The sequence below is a fragment of the Astatotilapia calliptera genome, chromosome 5 (genome assembly GCF_900246225.1).
Source record: "Astatotilapia calliptera chromosome 5, fAstCal1.2, whole genome shotgun sequence".
Lineage (NCBI taxonomy): Eukaryota > Metazoa > Chordata > Actinopteri > Cichliformes > Cichlidae > Astatotilapia > Astatotilapia calliptera.
Genome location: NC_039306.1, coordinates 1,260,960 through 1,281,312, shown reverse-complemented (window position 1 = coordinate 1,281,312; position 20,353 = coordinate 1,260,960). Strand labels below are relative to the sequence as shown.

The window sequence follows — 20,353 nt, the reverse complement described above, 5'->3', positions numbered from 1 at the left end:
CATTTACAAAACGTTGCTATAACTGGATTTTACAGCATCCATCCATCCGTTCTCTTCCGCTTATCCTTATGAGGGCTGCGGGGGGGTGGAGCCTATCCCCGCTACCATAGGTCGAGGTGCAGGCTACATCCGGGACAGGTCGACAGTCTGTTGCAAGTAATTATTGTAAATTTATTGTAGAGTTTGTGTATATTTTCTTTACAGTAAATGTAGCTGGCATTAAATGTCCTGTGAATTCACTGCTAGGGCCCAGAGCAGTAACTCCTCCCGGTTTAATGACCTTATACCGACGCTAGATGGCAGCAGCTGGAGGCAGATGCTGAGTGTAGCAGCTTTGAATATGGAAATCAGCCCCACTAATCTCAGCTCCACACATCACAGAGTGGACTTCAGCAGCACAGTGGAGGAAGTCTGTGCGTCATACGCGAGCCTGAATGAAAACTCTGGCCGGCTTTGGTCACTGGGATCATCTTCACGGTTAGCTTCTCATCTCTTTATTTCTATGAATCAAATGTAAAGGGGGCAGTGTTTAGTCTTCAGCGACTCACTTCCATCCTGACTGGGTGGAACTGCTCTGAACACTAACTGCCTGATTTCCTGCAACAATCAATCCCACTGTTTCTAATTGGACGTGGTAGCGCCCCCTCCTCCTCTTCCTCTGCTCTCCGGTTTATTGTCACTGACATTCGGATTATTCCTCACAGCAGCAGCAGCAGCCCGCTCCTCCTCGTCGTCTCCTTCTCCGTCCGACAATGCGGGCACAAACTAAGGATTTATAATTTCTCCTTCGCTTCCTCCTCGTTTGCACGGTAAGAGAAATCTTTCCTTCCTTCCTCATCTTGTTTCGCTTTGAGCGTTTCTTTAAAATGTTTTCGTGCTGCTGAGCCACGCGCACGCGAGACAGCGCCGGGCTCTCGTGTGGACGCGCAACGCGTGAAGTGGGTTACCGGTGGGAGCTTTGGTGTTGTGCACGGGCTGTTTGACTTTAACTTGCACAGAACTGAGCGGTGTGTGTGTGTGTGTGTGTGTGTGTGTGAGAGAGAGAGAGAGAGAGAGAGAGAGAGAGAGAGACACTGCTTGCGCGCGCTGGGTGGCTCTTTGGATCCGAGCCGTTTGTTGGGAACGATCAGCGCTGGATCCGCCCCCCCCCCCCGGTGTTTACTTCACTCACTGGACAGTCCGCGTGCCGCCGTGCACGCCTGCAGAGGTGACGGGGTCGCGCTCATACAGGATTTTTTGCCTGTGATTTGAGTAGAAATGATTGGCTGCTCTTCACAGGAGTAATCTGAGGTGGGCCCCCGGAGGCTCCACTGACCCCACTCTCATATCGACCCCTCTAATAGAAGACACTTACACCAGCACTTACACCCCCACCTACACTCCCACCATCTCCTCCAGAATTTTGGGTGGCATATGGCTGCTTCTGCTCCAAGGCTCACAGATGTTCGGTTGTTACATCAGCAGCCTTGTTTGGAGACAAGACGCTCAAACCACATCCTACCTTCTGCTTCTGTGTGTGTGTGCAGAAGTGTGTGGGTGTTAGTGTCATTATGGGGGCCTGTGGCTCAGTAATTGCTATGGTCTGATCTCGTTGTGTCCTCACTGGAGAGCTATAATCCTCAGCTGAAAGTAAGCTCACGCAGAAAGAGTCAGAGTGATCCGGGATGTATTTCAGTGGGAAATATGCAAATATCCATCTCTACAGGAGGCAGCATCTGTGGGCTCGATCTGTGATTATTCACCTTTTGCAGTGTCTGCTCTCCCGCCTTCACAGGAGGGAGAAGTGATCATGTTTTTCCCCTCAGCACTTTAGAAGCAGGTCACAGTCAAGGTATAAAGCAATAATATTCATTATATTTCTAAAACTGTGGAACAGATTCCCCCAAACAGTCCAGATGGTTAAAAATAAATAAATAAAAGTTACCGTTTGAGAAGCTGCAACATTTTCTCCCTTTTTAAAAAAAAAAAAAAATGTTTTGGGAAACTGCTTCAAATGTTCAGAATCAACAAACCGACAGTCCAAGCAGATTCAAACAGTTTGAGTTACACAGAAATATTAAAAGGAAACACAACAAAGCTCGGCAAAAACTGACCAAGCAGTTTATTAATGCGACGCTCAGTGTTTGCAGACAAACACTGTTGTCCCTGCTCTTGTGACTGAACCCAGTCCACGACCTTCACAAACCCCTGCAGGATAAACTGGGCCCATTAACCATCCCAGTGCTGATTAGCTCTCAAAGACTTGATTAAAAGACAGGATGAAAGCACCTGCTAGCCTAGCAACGATCAGGCTTTTTCAAAGCACGGTGACCTTCACCTTCATACGGGCTGGTTTTTGTTCACTGGGCCTCGGATGAGACTGTTGAGGTGCTGCGGTACGTTTCATTGGTTGGGAAGCCCTCCATAGGAACACCAGCTTGCTTGGCTTTAGATCCTACTTCTGAAAAATGTAGATGGTTTAACTTTTTTATGAGAGATCTCCTAATGTTTTATCCACAGCGCTGACATGTTTGGCTCACCTCTCAGCTGCTGATTTACTGCTCAGTCCGATTCTCTCAGCTACGGCCGTGAGTTGTAGGTAGAAACGATAAGAAGCAGGCTGCGTGCTGTTTCACTGGAATTCGAGTGACTGCCTGATGTATTTATGTTGTATTGTTCAAAATCGAAACAAAGTTACTGTGTCAACATACGCAGTAAGACGCAGGCAATGAGATATTACAGGCAAAATCTATATTCTACAAGCATGTAAAGATATACTTTTCTTTCTGAGACTCTGGCGTTTTCATCCCGCACACGTCTCATCTGTGTTCCTCATATTTGGATTCTCTTTTGTTTCGTTTAGTTTTGAGTTTGTTCGCGGGCGTTCAGAGGCCCATCTGCAGCTCCGGCATTCCCCAAAACCCTGTGGCTTAATTTTCTGATGTAGGATAATAAAAATACTTTTGGGAACTTTTGGACTCCAAGAAAAAAAATTACAAAATGTAAATCTGACTTCAGGTTTCTTTTCTGGAAATTGATGCAAACTAGCAGACTGATCCTGCATCACCTCTGACCCATCAGGCTGTTACAATAACAGACACGTAACAAACATGGGTAAAAATATTACATGAATCTAAATATTATTAAGGATTTTTCAGGATAAAACGTTGAATATTGTGACCGATGCTGAGCGCTGACAGCCTGCTGTTGTGGGCTTTTCTCCAGGCCTGCTTCGCAGCGGTTTGCAGCCATTTCTTTGCTGTCAGCAGAAGGAACTGTCTATTTTTGTCTTTACAAATAGCTTTTATTGAGCTCTTTAAAAGCCGCTTTATTGTGCGATGTGACAGCAGCGCAGTGAACTCGTGTCAGTCTGCGGGCCTCACATTTACAGAATACGAGGCCAGTTTCCGGTGAGAACATCAGTCTTCTGCCTGCTTTATCTTCACTGCTGCTTTCTGCTGGATTAGTCGAGGATGTCGAGCGATGCCTTTTCAGTCTGGCGTGGCTGATCGTGGTATCGCACACTCACAGATGGTCCAGAGACGGCTTAAAAAGTTGTCAGATCGGCTCTGATGCGCCGACAAACTAGTGCAGCGCGTCGGACGTAACGAAGGACAACAGCTGGCGGCGCTTTCAGAAATCTGGCTTTGAAATCTCGCGTCATGTGATTGAGTTTGTGTTTTAAATGATACGTGCACAACAAATCAACAAGACACGTGTCTTACGGATACTACAAACGCCTCTATTAGTCCAAAAATCCTTTGATTAGATGTTCATTTTTATGCACAGCACTGTGGGTGTCGCAGCGCGCATTCATTTCAACAAAAGTCTGAGATCTTTTTTCTTTTCTTTGGAAAAAACCCAAAAAATCTTTGGATTCAAATTAAACATGTAAGAAAACCACTCAGAGTAAATTATTCCATTTAAATGTTTAAAATTGTTTTCATCATCGACTCTCTAAAGTAACACCAAAGAGGCTTTTTATAAACATCTTTATTTGAATATTTAAATATGAGCATCACTAACGCACCACAGTATTTATTCATCTACAAAGAACGAACGGACCCTTTTAAAATGCATACAAACGCAACTAAACTCTAAATGAGGCAGTAAAATGTGAGACGTTTGCATCGAGATTTTAAATGATCTCAGTCAGGCTCCAGGTGATGACATCACCACCTTGAACGGGAAATGCAGTTTTCCATTGGCTGCTGCTGGCGTGACCGTGGATCAACCGTGAAGCCGAGCTCGGGTGGTTGTGGGGGGGTTCTCCTGCAGATCCCGGGACGCACATTTTGTTTTTGTGGAACTAACGGTGTGGGGATGTCTGCTTACTGATGGTGACCGTGACGGCTGCGTGGTGACTCTGTGTCGAGCTTACGTGCTCTCTGTGCCTGAACTCGTGAATATGTTGTTATTATTATTATTATTATTATTTTTAAAGTTGTTGGTTTGTTTTTTTTTAATTTAACCAAAATAATCCCAACATGAGCCCAGAGAATGGGAGGACTTTGAGCTCTGGAGAAACGAAGCAGACCTGCTGGTTGTTGGCGTGTTGCGTTGGAAGCTTTGCAACTGTGAAATGTTCAAAACCCTGATGCATCATGAAAAAACCAGAGATGAGGATCCACCATCAGCCACACAACGATGATTCTCCATGATTTATTTATTATCTTTGGCCCTGAAACTTGGTCCCGTGAGCCTCTCGGCTGTGGACGTGACCGGGTCAGATCTTTGCAGCTCCTCCCTCTGTAGCCTGTGGTGATGTCACCCTGTGCTTTGTGACCAATCAACGATTTCTTGTAAACATACTGAACTCTTTATCAGAATTTTAACTATTTATGAACATCCAGCACATTTATTCATGTGCATCATCACGAAACGACAATAATTCATTGAAAGGACACAGAAAATAAATAAATATCGATAAATTAATACTAAATGATTTTCTTTTCATGTTTATCTAGAAGCTTTAAATTTTACAAAACCTAAAAACACAGAAAAATGAACGTTTTGGACGTTAGCTGTGTGACGTAAACACAACCGAAATGTGGGCCAGAACTGAATTTTACTCTGTCTGAACACAATTCAGTTTTATTGATACATCACAACAACATATATTTTATATCCAGTCGTTCAGTCTGACGTCACTAGCCGTGTCTGGACCTAAACTCCGCTGCAGGTCCATATATCAAACGATCACTATGGCATTACTGAGAGTTGAAAAACTGTCTAAAGTCTTTCATCTTTAATAAAATGATCAGCGTTCTGCTCTACCAGGTGTAACAATTGAGTTTAACATCCAGGCATCCATGAAAACGGAATTTATGACATTTAACGGAGTTAGAAGTTAGCAGGGAGTTAGCTCGCTAGCTTCTATCTAAATACAATATAGCATGTCCTGACTGCGGGGTTTTGGAAACAAATTCAAACGTACAGCTCTGTTATCACTTCCAACATAAATGAAGACAAAGCTAAACAGCAGTGACGTTTGTAGGGTTACTGAAGTTGGGCTAGCTGGTATATAATGATGTGCTACGTGACCGCTAGCGACACAGCTATGTTAGCATAATATAAACAAGCTAACTTTTTTTCCACTGGATAAAAGTTAACGTGAGTGTTCTCGGTGGTCAGGAACAAATGTAATCGCATGGCAGGATGCTGTAAAAGGACCAAACTTCAGCCAGGAGAACAACAACAAACAGTGAAATGTGGATTATTAAATATTAGGTCTCTCTCCTCCAAGTCTCTGTTAGTACATGACTTAATAATTGATCAACAAATTGATTTACTCTGCCTTACAGAAACCTGGTTGCAGCAGGATGATTATGTTAGTTTAAATGAATCAACACCCCCGAGTCATTCTAACTACCAGAAACCTCGAAGCACAGGCCGGGGGGGCGGTGTGGCAGCAATTTTTCACACCAGCCTATTAATTAATGAAAGACCAAGACAGACTTTTAATTCATTTGAAAGCCTGATGCTTAGCCTCGTCCACCCCAGCTGTGAAACTCAGAAACCAGTCTTACTTGTTATCATCTATCGTCCACCTGGGCCTTACACAGAGTTTCTGTCTGATTTCTCAGACTTTTTATCTGATTTAGTTCTGAGCTCAGATAAAATAATTATTGTGGGTGATTTTAACATCCATGTAGATGCTAAAAATGACAGCCTCAACATGGCATTTACTCTGTTATTAGACTCGATTGGCTTCTCTCAAAATGTAAAAGAACCCACCCACCACTTTAATCACACTCTAGATCTTGTTTTAACATATGGCATAGAAACTGAACATTTAACAGTGTTTCCTGAAAACCCTCTCCTGTCTGATCATTTCCTGATAACATTTACATTTACAATAATTGATTACACAGCGGTGGAGAGTAGACTTTATCAAAGTAGATGTCTTTCTGAAAGCGCTGTAACTAAGTTTAAGAATATAATCCACCCACTGTTATCATCTTCAATGCCCTGTACCAACACAGAGCAGAGCAGCTATCTGAACGCTACCCCAACAGAGGTCGATTATCTTGTTAATAATTTCACCTCCTCACTACGTACGACTCTGGATACTGTAGCTCCTGTGAAAACTAAGGTCTCTAATCAGAAGTACCTGACTCCGTGGTATAATTCTCAAACACGTACCCTAAAGCAGATGACTCGTAAGCTGGAGAGGAAATAGCGTGTCACAAATCTAGAGGATCATCATTTAGCCTGGAGAAAAAGTTTGCTGCTTTATAAGAAAGCCCTCCGCAAAGCCAGAACATCTTACTATTCATCACTGATTGAAGAAAATAAGAACAACCACAGGTTTCTCGTCAGCTCTGTAGCCAGGCTGAGAAACAGTCAGAGCTCTTCTGAGCCAACCATCCCTTTAACGTTAACTAGTAATGACTTCATGAACTTCTTCACAAATAAAATTTTTATCATTAGAGAAAAAATTACCAGTAATCATCCCACAGATGTAATATTATCTACAGCTACTCTTAGTACCATTGATGTTAAGTTAGACTCTTTTTCTCCAATTGATCTTTCTGAGTTAACTTCAATAATTACTTCCTCCAAACCATCAACGTGTCTTTTAGACCCCATTCCTACAAAACTGCTCAAAGAAGTCCTGCCATTAATTAATTCTTCGATCTTAAATATGATCAACCTATCTCTAATGATCGGCTATGTACCACAGGCCTTCAAGCTGGCTGTAGTTAAACCTTTACTCAAAAAGCATCTCTAGACCCAGCAGTCTTAGCTAATTATAGGCCAATCTCCAACCTTCCTTTCATATCAAAAATCCTTGAAAGAGTAGTTGTCAAACAGCTAACAGATCATCTGCAGAGGTTTATTTGAAGAGTTTCAGTCAGGTTTCAGAGCTCATCACAGCACAGAAACAGCTTTAGTGAAGGTTACAAATGATCTTCTTATGGCCTCTGACAGTGGACTCATCTCTGTGCTTGTCCTGCTAGACCTCAGTGCAGCGTTCGATACTGTCGACCATAATATCCTATTAGAGCGATTAGAACATGCTGTAGGTATTACAGGTACTGCACTGCAGTGGTTTGTATCATATCTATCTAATAGACTCCAAGTTGTGCATGTAAATGGAGAGTCCTCTTCACACACTGAGGTTAATTATGGAGTTCCACAGGGTTCAGTGCTAGGACCAATTCTGTTTACATTATACATGCTTCCCTTAGGCAGCATCATTAGAAGACATAGCATACATTTTCACTGCTATGCAGATGACACCCAGCTCTATCTGTCCATGAAGCCAGATAACACACACCAATTAGTTAGACTGCAGGAATGTCTTAAAGACATAAAGACCTGGATGGCCACTAACTTTCTGCTTCTTAATTCAGATAAAACTGAGGTTATTGTACTCGGCCCTGAAAATCTTAGAAATATGGTATCTAACCAGATTCGTACTCTGGATGGCATTACCTTGGCCTCCAGTAACACTGTGAGGAACCTTGGAGTCATTTTTGACCAGGACATGTCCTTCAACGCACATATTAAACAAATATGTAAGACTGCTTTCTTCCATTTGCGCAACATCTCTAAAATTAGAAATATCCTGTCTCAGAGTGACGCTGAAAAACTAGTTCATGCATTTATTACTTCCAGGCTGGACGACTGTAATTCATTATTATCAGGATGTCCAAAAAACTCCCTGAAAAGCCTTCAACTGATCCAAAATGCTGCAGCAAGAGTCCTGACAGGGACTAGAAAGAGAGAGCATATTTCTCCTGTTTTGGCTTCCCTTCATTGGCGTCCTGTTAAATCCAGAATTGAATTCAAAATCCTGCTCCTCACATACAAGGTCTTAAATAATCAGGCCCCATCTTATCTTAATGACCTTGTAGTACCATATCACCCTATTAGAGCACTTCGCTCTCGCTCTGCAGGCCTACTTGTTGTTCCTAGAGTATTTAAAAGTAGAATGGGAGGCAGAGCCTTCAGTTTTCAGGCCCCTCTTCTGTGGAACCAGCTTCCAGTTTGGATTCAGGAGACAGACACTATCTCTACTTTCAAGATTAGGCTTCAAACTTTCCTTTTTGCTAAAGCATATAGTTAGGGCTGGACCAGGTGACCCTGAATCCTCCCTTAGTTATGCTGCAATAGACGTAGGCTGCCGGGGGATTCCCATGATGCATTGAGTTTTTCCTTTCCAGTCACCTTTCTCACTCACTATGTGTTAACAGACCTCTCTGCATTGAATCATATCTGTTATTAATCTCTGTCTCTCTTCCACAGCATGTCTTTATCCTGTCTTCCTTCTCTCACCCCACCAATCACAGCAGATGGCCCCGCCCCTCCCTGAGCCTGGTTCTGCCGGAGGTTTCTTCCTGTTAAAAGGGAGTTTTTCCTTCCCACTGTCGCCAAAGCGCTTGCTCATAGGGGGTCATATGATTGTTGGGTTTTTCTCTGTATCTATGAAGCGCCTTGAGGCGACTTTTGTTGTGATTTGGCGCTATATAAATAAAATTGAATTAAATGGAATTGAACTGAGATAATCCATCCACAATACGAGGTTAGTCATTCATATACTGCTGCATGGGCTGGGCTGTAGTTACATCCTAAGGTTTTAAAAACTGAGCTTAAATAAATGATTAGTGGTAATAAAAGCCGAGGGAGGTCAACAGTGATCACTGACTGTTTTAGGAGCTTTTTGAGATTAAATAGAAGAAAATACAAAACATTAAATGGTAAATGGCCTGTATTTGTATAGCGCTTTTCTAGTCCCTAAGGACCCCAAAGCGCTTTACACAACCTGTCATCCACCCATTCACACACACACATTCACACACTGGTGATGGCAGCTACAATGTAGCCACAGCCACCCTGGGGCGCACTGACAGAGGCGAGGCTGCCGGACACTGGCGCCACCGGGCCCTCTGACCACCAAACATGTTAACAACACAAAAGCCATATTAAACGCAGACTACTTTAGGCCCGCAAGTAGGATTCGTCACGTCATCACTTAACGACCGGATTGTAAGGTTAACCCTGCAATAACACATACAGAGAAAAACCCAACAATCATATGACCCCCTATGATCAAGCACTTTGGTGACAGTGGGAAGGAAAAACTCCCTTTTAACAGTAAGAAACCTCTGGCAAAACCAGGCTCAGCGAGGGGCGGGGCCATCTGCTGTGATTGGTTGGGGTGAGAGAAGGAAGACAGGATAAAGACATGCTGTGGAAGAGAGACAGAGATTAATAACATATATGATTCAATGCAGAGAGGTCTATTAACACATAGTGAGTGAAGAAGAAACACCCAGTGCATCATGGGAATCCCTCAGCAGCCTCGTCTCCGAAAACGTCGGAGTGCTTTTGAAAATATGCGGTGTCTTGATAAACTGAGCAGATATTTGAGGTTTACACAGCTACATTCTCGCCTAAAATGTGTGTTAAAAGTTTATTTTGTGACCCAGAAAGAATAATAAGAGTAATATTAAAACTAACTAGCTGCCGCCATTGTTGGAAACTGAGCTGTGCTGAGCTATGAATTCTGGGACACAGCTTCTTCTTCTACGGGGTTTAACAGCTGGCATCCTTGTACATGCAGTGCTGCCATCTTCTGTTTCAGTCCGTTATTACACTCTTAAATCCTGCTACTTATTCCTGCGTCTTTTGGGATCTTACAAAGCTTCAAACGACACGTCGACGCTTTTGATAGTCGACGTAATCGTGACTAGTCAACTAATCGTGGCAGCCCTACTGTTAACACATAGTGAGTGAAGAAGAAACACCCAGTGCATCATGGGAACCCCCGGCAGCCTACACCTATAGGGCTTTGGAGCGTGATGTCAGCATAACTGATTCAGGGTCACCTGATCCAGCCCTACCTGTACACTCTGTAAGAACACCGAGCCACCTGCGTGTGTTAGCATTAATCGACGCTGGATGCTAAACCTATTTTTGTGTTCACCTCTAATGTGAGGGAGAGCTTACATGGCGTTGTTGGAAACCAACCAGCTGGATGAGGATGAGTGTAGCTGATAGTTGGAATACTTTAAGAATTTCCCATAAAGTCCAACAATCTCTCACATTTAGTTTTCCTGGTCCCTGCATAGCGGCGCCGCTGACCCAGCTGCCCTCAATCGGAGTCGGCGAGCTAGTCGTTCATCTCTGGTTGGTGGTGTCAGGAGAATCTCAGCTGATGGGTTTTCAGGATTCACACAAAGCGAGCTGGAATATTTTTAACTCTTGCCAAAGCAGCTTTGCCTCTGATCGTGTCACCTCATATGAATTAGTGTCAGCTCATCTCATTTCTTAGACTCGGCGTGTAATGCAGCACTGCAATGCCGTCAGAGTCCAAGTGTTCAGTCATGTCTGTACGACCGTCAGTTCAGAACTCAGCAGAGAACGAGTGAAGAGCAAAGCTGGAGCCGGAGAATGTGGCTTATTGTTTTAAAACAAAACTAATTATGAGGAGCCTCGTAATAACTTGATGATGTTTAGCGTTAAGCTGCAGCTTTTAGCCGAACGTGACAGAAGATGCAGTTTGACAGATTTCGTCTGGCTGTTCTTCCCGTCTGTACAGCGCACTCGAGTTAAAGCGGCCTCGCTCTCGGTGCACGGCGTGCTCCCACTCAGTCACTCAGTCAGCCAAACACTGCCGGCTGCATATCAACCAGCCACATCAAACGGCCCAGTGATGCTGCCGCTCCGACCTCGCTGAGCTTTAAAAGGAGTTTAATCTGGACTCTGCTGTAGATGGGTGAGCGTCGCCTGTGTGCGCGTCCCAGGGAGCGCGCTCGGAGCGAGAGGGGTGGAGATTTTAGGAAGCATACTTGCATTTCAAAGTAATGGGCTATTTATAGGGCAGACAAACAGAGTGAGAGAGAGCGAGGGGGGGGCAAAGCGTCCACTGCCTGTGGCCTGTTGTTGTTAGCATCGAGGAATGCACCAGTGGCTGTTGTGATGAGGATGGTGTGTAAGGGTTGCAGCCACAGCGTGTATGTTTTAGTCGCAGTGATTAGACTGTGCGGACACAGTCACAGACATGCACGTTTCTGGGGATCATGCTAATTTATGCTGTTGCGATGGAGTTGAAAGGTGACGGCGAGCTCTCGGGCCTAAAGCTGGCTGATGCAGCGTGTCTGTTTGTGTATTTCTAATTGCAGAGAGTTGATTTCATGTGCGTTTGTTACCTCGCTGCGTGCGTGGAACCAATCGGAGAGAAGACTCTGTGATCATCAAAGGTGCAGATATGGATCGTGCAGGGCAGCCGTGGCCCGAGGCTGACCACGTGGTTTCTGGGATGCGTAAACAAATTAACCCGGCCTGCTTTGTGTGCGAACACGTGAACGAACAGGGAGGTAGTTGAATCGCTGGATGTGCGAGTGCGTAAAATGTCAGGGCCGCTCGCTGTTTTCCATGAAATCCACGGCCCGGGAGAATCCACGGGAAACACTGATCGCTTAATTTTTTTCTGATTAAATCCACAAAAGTCCTGAGGGGGAAAGAGAGCTCTGAGACGACAGACGACGAGGGCAGCAAACGCTCGAGCTGCGTGTGCTGTAACGAGATGTTCCCTCCGCAGCACACGCATGTCGGCACCGTGTGTGTCAGAGGAGCTGCTGCTGAGTGAATCCAACCTCATGATCTGAATTCAGTCACAGTAACAGGATTGAGCGTGAGGTGGACTCTGAGGGGACAGTGAGGTTAGCAGGTTACATCCAGAATAACTGAGGAACTGTGTGAAATTAAACAGATGAACCAGAAAAAGGGAAAAAGCATGTTGAGATTCTCAAGAAAAAAGATTTTCTGAATCCACGTTTCTTGGAGGACTTTGGTGTGGTCTCCGACTCTGCATACACCCAAGAGGCAGCATCGCCGCACCGCCCTGCAGCTCACTGCGATATGCTGGTCTCTCTCATCCTGCCCCCCTCTCCCAGTCACTGTATATGGACCGATGGGTAAGAGTAGCAGTGATGAGTGCACTGTTTGCAGTTTAAGAAGACTCTGCGTGGACTGCTCGGCTTGGAAAAGTGTGCTTTTTCTTTTTTAAGCATCTGGTAAATAATGGAAAATGTTGACCCGCCTCGGGGCGTACTCTTTCCATTCCACTGAAAGGTGAAGAGGATAAGATCTCTACGCTCGTTGATACTCAACATTCGGACACGTTGCTTTGACACACAGCACCTACCAGGTTAATCTGCTGAGGAGCAGCTCACAGAACACGACTGAGAGCCCGCGTCGACTCGGCCAATCCAGCCGCCCGTCTGAAACGCAACGAGCCCGACCGTCACAACCACGGTGAGACTCACAGGAATCAAAGGAGCCACTGCTAAAGTCCTGTGTTTGTGTCCCAGTGGGTGAGAGCGGTCTGGGGGGGTCACCAAAAGCATATCTGCAGTGTTGGACATCAGGCTGAAAGATAGAGGGATTCCTTTCATTAACATCTCACCCTGCAGATGTCTTTCACTCCAATATTTTCTTTTTCACTTTGAAAAGATGTCCGGAGCTTTGTGCTCAGACATCTTCTTTTAAAGTCTCTTAAGACCTGCCGTGGACCACCTGTGTAATATTAAACAGCAGAAAGACAAAGTTTGAGTCTCTCTGGTGGATTTAGTGACGCATTCAAGAACCGAAGAATCAGATATTTCTTTCAGGACTAAAGTTTGTGTCTCGCTCTAACAGAAGGAGAATGTTGTCGTGTGCATTGACAGCTCGATATGAAACCTTGTTGTACTGAAACATGTTGTTCTCGTGCGTCACTTTTCACACACAAACCTTTTTATTTGCATTTCCTCATTTTATGGATTCTTTTAGTTTTCATGAAGCTGAGGTGACTCGATTGTCACATTTTTCTTATGACTTCTTCACGTGCAGAAATGTGCGTTTGAGGCCGTTACCTGCTGCGAGTGTCATAAACGTACAGAAACAAAGAGCGGAGCTGAACTTGGAGGCTCTGTGTCGGAGCTTTTAATGACGTTGCTTGCACTGCAGGGGTTTCTTGAGGAAACGCTTTATCGTTTTTATCTCGACTCCACTTAAAGAAATTCATCTTTCAGAAGCGTGACGCTGTAGGATCTTGTGGGGTAAACACACTCGCATCGATTTGTTTCTTTTTTTCCCAACACAAAGCTTCCTTGGACGAGCAAAGCTCCGTGTTTGGGTGCTTTAAACTTTATTTTACCATCCAAGTATTTCCAGGCTTTTATCTGGAATCCAGGACATGAGCTTTGATGTCGATGCCCACCAAGTCTCCTGTGTATTGTCTGTGCTGCAAACTTTAGTGGCCTTCTACCTCAGAAAAGCCCCCAAAATTGTGCTCTCTTCTTTAACCTAACCTGTTTTTAAAGGGTGAGCATTGGCTTTGCTCTGTTCTTTGCTTTCTTTCACACAGGTGGAGGTGGCAGCAGAGGTGTGTGAGGGTTTCAGATGTAGCTTTATTGCAGGAGGGTTCGTCTCCCTGGTTGAAGAACAGAAATTTGATAATGTTCACGCACAACCTGCATCACAAAAAGTGTAACGCAGCATATTCGTGAATTCAGACACAAACATTATGAAGTAGAACAAGGAGTCAGAAATAGATCAGACAGCTTCAGACTGAGGTTCTGGGCTCTGCAGCAGGAGTCTGACAGCAGCGGGTGTCGTGGGATAAAACGGCTGCTTTCTTTCTTGTTTCTCATCATCACGGGCCAGACACCGTCACTATTCTGACATCTTTGCCGGAGCTGCATTGCAGTAAATAAAGGTGAACGTTGGAGAAGTAAAGGGGAGATTTGTTGGTTTTTGAAAGCACAGCTCTGTCACAGAGTGACTCACAGAAATAAGAGGTGTCAGTAAAAGCTGTGGGCATCTGAAGAGAAAATGCACAATAAACTCATTACATTTGGATGATCTCATATTCAAGGTCATCTTCTCGGGCGTGTTCAGACAGGTCGTACACTGTGTGCTCTGTGGCTTCAAACTTGCTTAAAGGGCAGCTGTGGACTTCTCCTACAAAGCCACCCACCCGTGTGGAGGATCACGGCTGGTGATGAGTTTCCACACCTGAAGGTTTGTTCACCAGAATTTGTATAGCGCTTTACTAGTCCCTAAGGAAAGCACTTTAGGGTAGCCACAGCCACCCTGGGGCGGAGGCAAGGCTGCCGGACACTGGCGCCACCTGGCCCTCTGACCACCACCAGTAGGCAACGGGTCGTTGCCCAAGGACACAACGACCGAGACTGTCGGAGCCGAGGCTCGAACCGGCAACCTTCCGATTACAAGACGAACTCCCAACTCTTGAGCCACGATCGCCCCACAGAAGGGACAGAAGGGTTTGACGTGCTGGAGGAAATCTAACATGCAAACAGAGGAACAAGTGCAGGGAAGCACAACAGTGTCGTCTTTGTACTGCCAGCTTTACTTTCTCCCTTTAGTAGCTTTGCATTCTTGATTGTTGTGTGTGTGTGTGTGTGTGTGTGCGTGCGTGCGTGTGTGTGTGTGGTATATAAATATACTAAAATACTCTTTTCTGGCATCGTTGTTTTATACTCAATTGTATATAGCATTTGTGCTCTGATTTTATTTGATTGTATAAAGTATTTTATTTTGTTCTATTGTGTACAGTTGTGTACATTATCTATTGATAACTTATTCCAGTGTTTTTCTAATTTTCCATGTAACTTCGAACTGTCCACTGCTGTAACAAAACAAATTTCCCACGCGTGGGACTAATAAAGCTTATCTTATGTTATGTCATCTTAAGCCAAGCTTTCCATCTTTCGTGTGTTTTTACTCAGTCACACCAGCCCTCTGCATGTCCTCCTTCACTACACCCATGAATCTTCTCTGAGCTCTTCTCCTCCTGCCTGGCAGCTCCATCTTCATCATCCTTTGTCCATCACATCCACCCTCCCTCCTCTGCACATGTCCAAACCCTCTCAGCCTCTCCTCTCTGTCCCTCTGATGGACTCATTTCTGATCCAAGCTGCTCAGTGAACATCTGAACATCTTCAGCTCGGCCTCCACCCTCTCCCAGCCACCACAGCAGCTCTCACCACCATCTTTAAACCTTGCTGCTCTCCTTCTGTCCCAAACCACCCCTGACACTCGTCTCCACCCGCTCCACCCTGCCTGCACTCCCTTCTTCACATATTTTCTTGACCGTGGGTATTTAAACTAATCAATCTTCATTAAATCTACTCCTTGCATGACTCATTCAAACACATATATTCTGTCTTGTATCTACTTTCTTTCCTCTTCTCTACAGTCCACACCTCCCAGGTCCCTCACAGACTTCTCCCTCATAAAGCACATTTTAGATTTCTACTAATGGCTCTGAAGAAGTCAGCTGTGGTGAAATCGGTGCAGAGAAGAAGTCGATTGATTTCAGTCGGGTGTGGTCTCTCCGGTCTATCCTGTTCATCTTTTGTTTCCGCCCAGAAAACTGACAGAAAACGCTTGAAAATGTATTTAGTAACAGGGAAGCAGCTTTTACAGTTTTGTGTTTGGTGTTTTCATCCGACTACGCCCCCCTCCACCACACTTCTTCCAGATTTGATTGCTCCACCTTCTCTGGGGTGAAAATTGGGACTTTGCTGTCCAGTTTGAGGTTGCAGTAAACTGAGTATGAAGCAGGTTTTGGACTTGCTGTGTCATAAAACCTCCTGATTAGTCAGTAATAATAACGCACAAGCCATCCTTGAAAAGCACAGATAGCAGTTTCTCTATTCTCAGATGCATTTTGGGAAATGTAGGCTGTACGGTGAGCCCTAACTGGCAGCAAGAACAAAGTGTCAGAACGGCGCACATCACAGTGACTAGCATGCACAGTGACACCGAACATGATGCGGTTATAACAGCATAATAGCATTATTGTGCAGTAATGTAACACTGGCCGAAGTGTGGAACACGATGTCACACATGGAAACAATCACAGCTCTGCTCCGAGCGCTGCGTCGTGTTGCTGCTACAATACGTCGCATTATTCCAACTTCCAGGCAGACCTGCAGCTAACATCCAGCCCTCTGCTGAAGAATGGGCGCCTTGTTCACATCAGCAGAGCGCCAGGACAACAAAATATTTTCCACAGATGCCCTCTTACATAAGCTGTCCCTCCTTTTTATTCTTCTTCTTCCTTCTCTTCCTCACAGAAATCGAGGTCAGCGTTAATTGAAATTCAGACACCTATTAATTAGTGAGTAGACTTCTTTCTCCCGCTGTCTCCTTTCCAGCCCTTGTCTTTGTCTCGCCGTTTCATAACCGCTCCTCTCTGTTCTTTTTCTTTTCTACCTCCTCACTCCTCCTCTAGCTGCTCTCATTCCCTCACTTTCAGGCCTCTCTTGATGATTGCCACTTTCGTTCGGCTCCTCAGATCAAGCCGTTTCGGTTGACGTCTGTGCACGCAGCTTTGAACAGCCGCTCTCTTCGGGGAGTTTCGCGAGTCGCTCTCCTCTGGGATGATGCTGGCTGCGGATTAATCGGCATCCAGTCCAAATCGCTTTCTCAAGCTGCGATCCGCTGGTTATTTATGAGACAGCCAGTCAGCTTGTTGTCAAGCAATTTGTTAATTAAAGGAACTCTGGTGGACTGAGAGATTAAAGTCAAGTGACGGGAAATATTGCCGGTGGAAGTGATTATTCTGCTGACTGAGCCGCTGACCTGCAACCATTTCTCATTCCTGTTTAGTGCTCAGGCTTTGCAGAAGGGATTTTAAAGTCAAAATCATCGATTGTTGATCTTGATTTAAGCTTTGATATGTTTTTACTAGTGAACCTGATAACAGTCACCGTGCTGCCGTCTGACTGCTCTGTGCAGAAGTGTGGTTTTCGTGTTAGATATTAAACCATCCTTCCTGCAGGCTGCTGTTCAGCAGGTTTGTTTCTGAGGATGATTGAACAGTTTGCTCTTCAGTTTTTACCTCAGGACAGATTAGGACAGCAGGTTGTTCTGGTCTTAATGACCAATCAGCTTTGCCTTTCATGGCCATGAAGACCAAACATTCGATTTTAATACATCAGTCAGTTTTGATTGTAACCTGCCCATTTTCCCCTTCCAGCGGCAGACAGCACGGGTGGTTTGCTTGGATGGCAGACGGCTGCATGGGTGTGTATTGTGCTTCACTGTCTTGTCAGTACAGACGTGAGAAACTGGAACAATTTCTGCATTTCAGAGTGAAGCGAAGGTCACTATGTGTCAGAACGTTAGCTTCAACGGTCTGAAATATCACCCAGCTCGATGATGAGGTGAAAGAGTGAGGCGATGTTCACAGTTGTGGTTGTGGTAGTAAACCATTGGGGGTGCAACGATACTCGTATCAATATTGAACCGTTCGATACAGTGCTTTCGGTTCGGTACGCATATGTATCGAACAATACAAAATTTTTAATTTATTTTATCAACTTTCCTTCTGACTATGCTGTCTGTGTTGAGCGCTCAGTGGGTCTGCACTCGACAGTACAGCCTAGGCGGAGTAGTCGAACTCAGATTCACTGAGCGCAGTGCAAGCTAGCGAGACAGAAGCTAAGCTCGTTGCAACATGGCAAACTGAACCTCCCCCACCCTCATTCAGATCTGGCGTTTGGAATTATTTTGGTCTTCATGTGACGTATGACCCTGAAGGTAAGCGCGTCATGGACTAAAGTAAAACAGGATGTCGGATGTGCCACGCAATGCTCAATTACATGGGTGGGAGCTAGTGCGTTAGCGCAGTTAGCTCGTTAACGTGTTGGCCGTCCAGCCCCACGCACGGGGCGATCGGCGGTAGCTCGTTAACGGAGATTTGCCGTGTTGTGGCGTTAACGTCATTTCAGATTTACGCTGACAGCACTAGTGGGAACACAACGAATATGACTGCACATTTACACCGACAGCATCCTAGTGCAAAGACAAGTGGAAGCAGACAAAAACAACAAGCACGCATGCTACAAACTTTACTCGAGTCATTTAGACAGCCGTTAGCACAGGATTCTCCTTATGGGACCTGATATGTTTAATATGCTGCTGAGAATATAGCCCAGAAGAAGCGCCTCTACCTGCTGTGTTCCAGCTACATGCTAACCAAGCATGCTAGCTGTCAGATTTGGCCCTGCAGCTCTGATGACTCATGAAAAATGTGGATGGTAACATGTTAAGTTAGTTTGGCTCCGGGGGGTGTAGATGTCCGCTTTAGTGTCTGACTTAAATGAGTCTAATTAGAGCTGAGAGGAGGGGACTCCCCGCCTCCTGTGTTTGACGGCGTGGGAGGTACAGGTGAAGGGGAGCAAAGCTCGATGGAAGTTTTCTGAGGTGTTGCCAATGTGATGGGGTTGGTGATTATTCATAGTTCTGTCTAATGGCTTGTATGAACCTCTTTCCTCCATCACACCTGTTGCACGTTCAGACATGCTGAGATTTTGGCTTTCGAGGAAATTTCCTGGAAAATGCTGATGCTTCCTCTGGCAGCGTAATTTCAATTAGCTTAAGGGGAAATCTTTTGATCCAAAGGTGGAATATTTTCCGTTTACTGCCAATCATTATTGTTGAAAAGAGAGAATCAGAGAATGTTTAAACGTTTAATAATGAATCTGTTATTATGAAACAGCTGCCAGCACGTTAATAAGTGCTCCATTTTTGTGGGACCAGCTGACCGGAGTGAAGCTCGTAGCTTTCAACAGGCTTTCTGTGTCGTATCAGGAGTTTATCATTACTGTCAGTATTTCCTCTGTAGCAAACACACAGCAGCAATAACTGCTGGTATGAAGAGAATGATTAGAAAACCAAGAGACATGAAAGCAAAATGCTTTTTAAATAAAAACAGCAACAAATCCCATCCTTGTTTTAGCTTCAGGCTCCTGCAGATACTGTGCGTGACTGTCTGCAGTTAGTCTCAAATATCTCATGATTGCCCCGTGGAAGCATCCACTTCTTTTTTGTTTTATTGCTTTTTGCTCATATAAAACATGTCCTGAAATTATTCCACCTTCTTTGCTGTAGTGGAGAAATCAGTCATCATTTCCTCCGTCTTCCTGTTAGACTTTTTTCTTTCTAGTGCGAGCAAACCCATAATAAGAGCTTTCAGAGCATCGGTCGATTTAGTGCTGCTCTTTCCGAGTTCTGTTGGTTGCAATCCTGACTTCAGTTATGAGTAAACCTCCTGCCCCTGTCATGACAAAGCAGCTTGCATTGGTATTGACCGGATGTACGGTCACTAATGGATGTGAAGACTCTATCATTCTGCCTTGCACAAAAGCAAGGGTTCGCAGAAATGCACTCAGCCTCTGAGAGTGCACGAGGGAGCTTGGCCCGTGAGCTGCAGCGCCTGAAGGAAGGCCACGAGTCTGGTAGAGAGCCTCTTATACTAATGCACTTAGTCTCCAGAGAAAGCTGCGGAGAAGAGAGAGAAATGAGAGAGTGGAAGGAGGTGGCGGTTAAAAAAACTGTGAGAGAGCTTGAAAGCAGGAGGAGACGCGTGCTTTTGTGTGGAAACTCGCAGTGTTCGAGGCAGATAAGGAACAAAAAGATGGCGGCCGGGGGAAACGTGGAAAAGATGCGATCCAGGAGATACGGGAATGAGCCCGAGAGTAACGGTGGCAGTAAGCCATCAGATAGCAAAGGTTGGAGGTTAATAACTCAGTGAGGAGACAGGTGGAGGGCAGTCTCAGCGGAGCGAAAAGAGCTTACGATGAGTGACGTTTACGATCCCGTCCTGCTGAGGGGATGTAACACGACACCCTGCAGCCGGGTTCACCTGTGAGGGTTCAAAACACTGATGACCAACATACAGTCGAAACATCCCAGCCTCGTGTGAAACGCTAAAGCGTCACGAGATGCCGGCACCAAGCCGTCAACAGGTCCTTTCACCCTGGATCGTCATTGTTCCAACTTGGGCTGCCACAAACGATTGTTTTGATAGTTGACTAGTCACTGATTATTTTTGCGATTAGTCGAC

The 20,353-nt window shown here is 45.1% G+C and overlaps 1 protein-coding gene across 5 annotated transcripts in view; it reads left to right on the top strand.

The window, feature by feature from the left end:
- The first annotated feature begins 380 nt into the window (after nt 1-380).
- Nucleotides 381-20,353, top strand: part of pcbp4 (poly(rC) binding protein 4) — a 186,105-nt gene continuing 166,132 nt past the window's right edge. For 3 of the 5 annotated variants that reach the window (XM_026166561.1, XM_026166555.1, XM_026166559.1), the window contains exon 1: nt 381-809. The gene's annotated coding sequence lies outside the window, so the exon portion shown is untranslated. The remainder of the gene's footprint in view (nt 810-20,353) is intronic. The other 2 variants (XM_026166558.1, XM_026166557.1) reach the window with 2 other exon arrangements.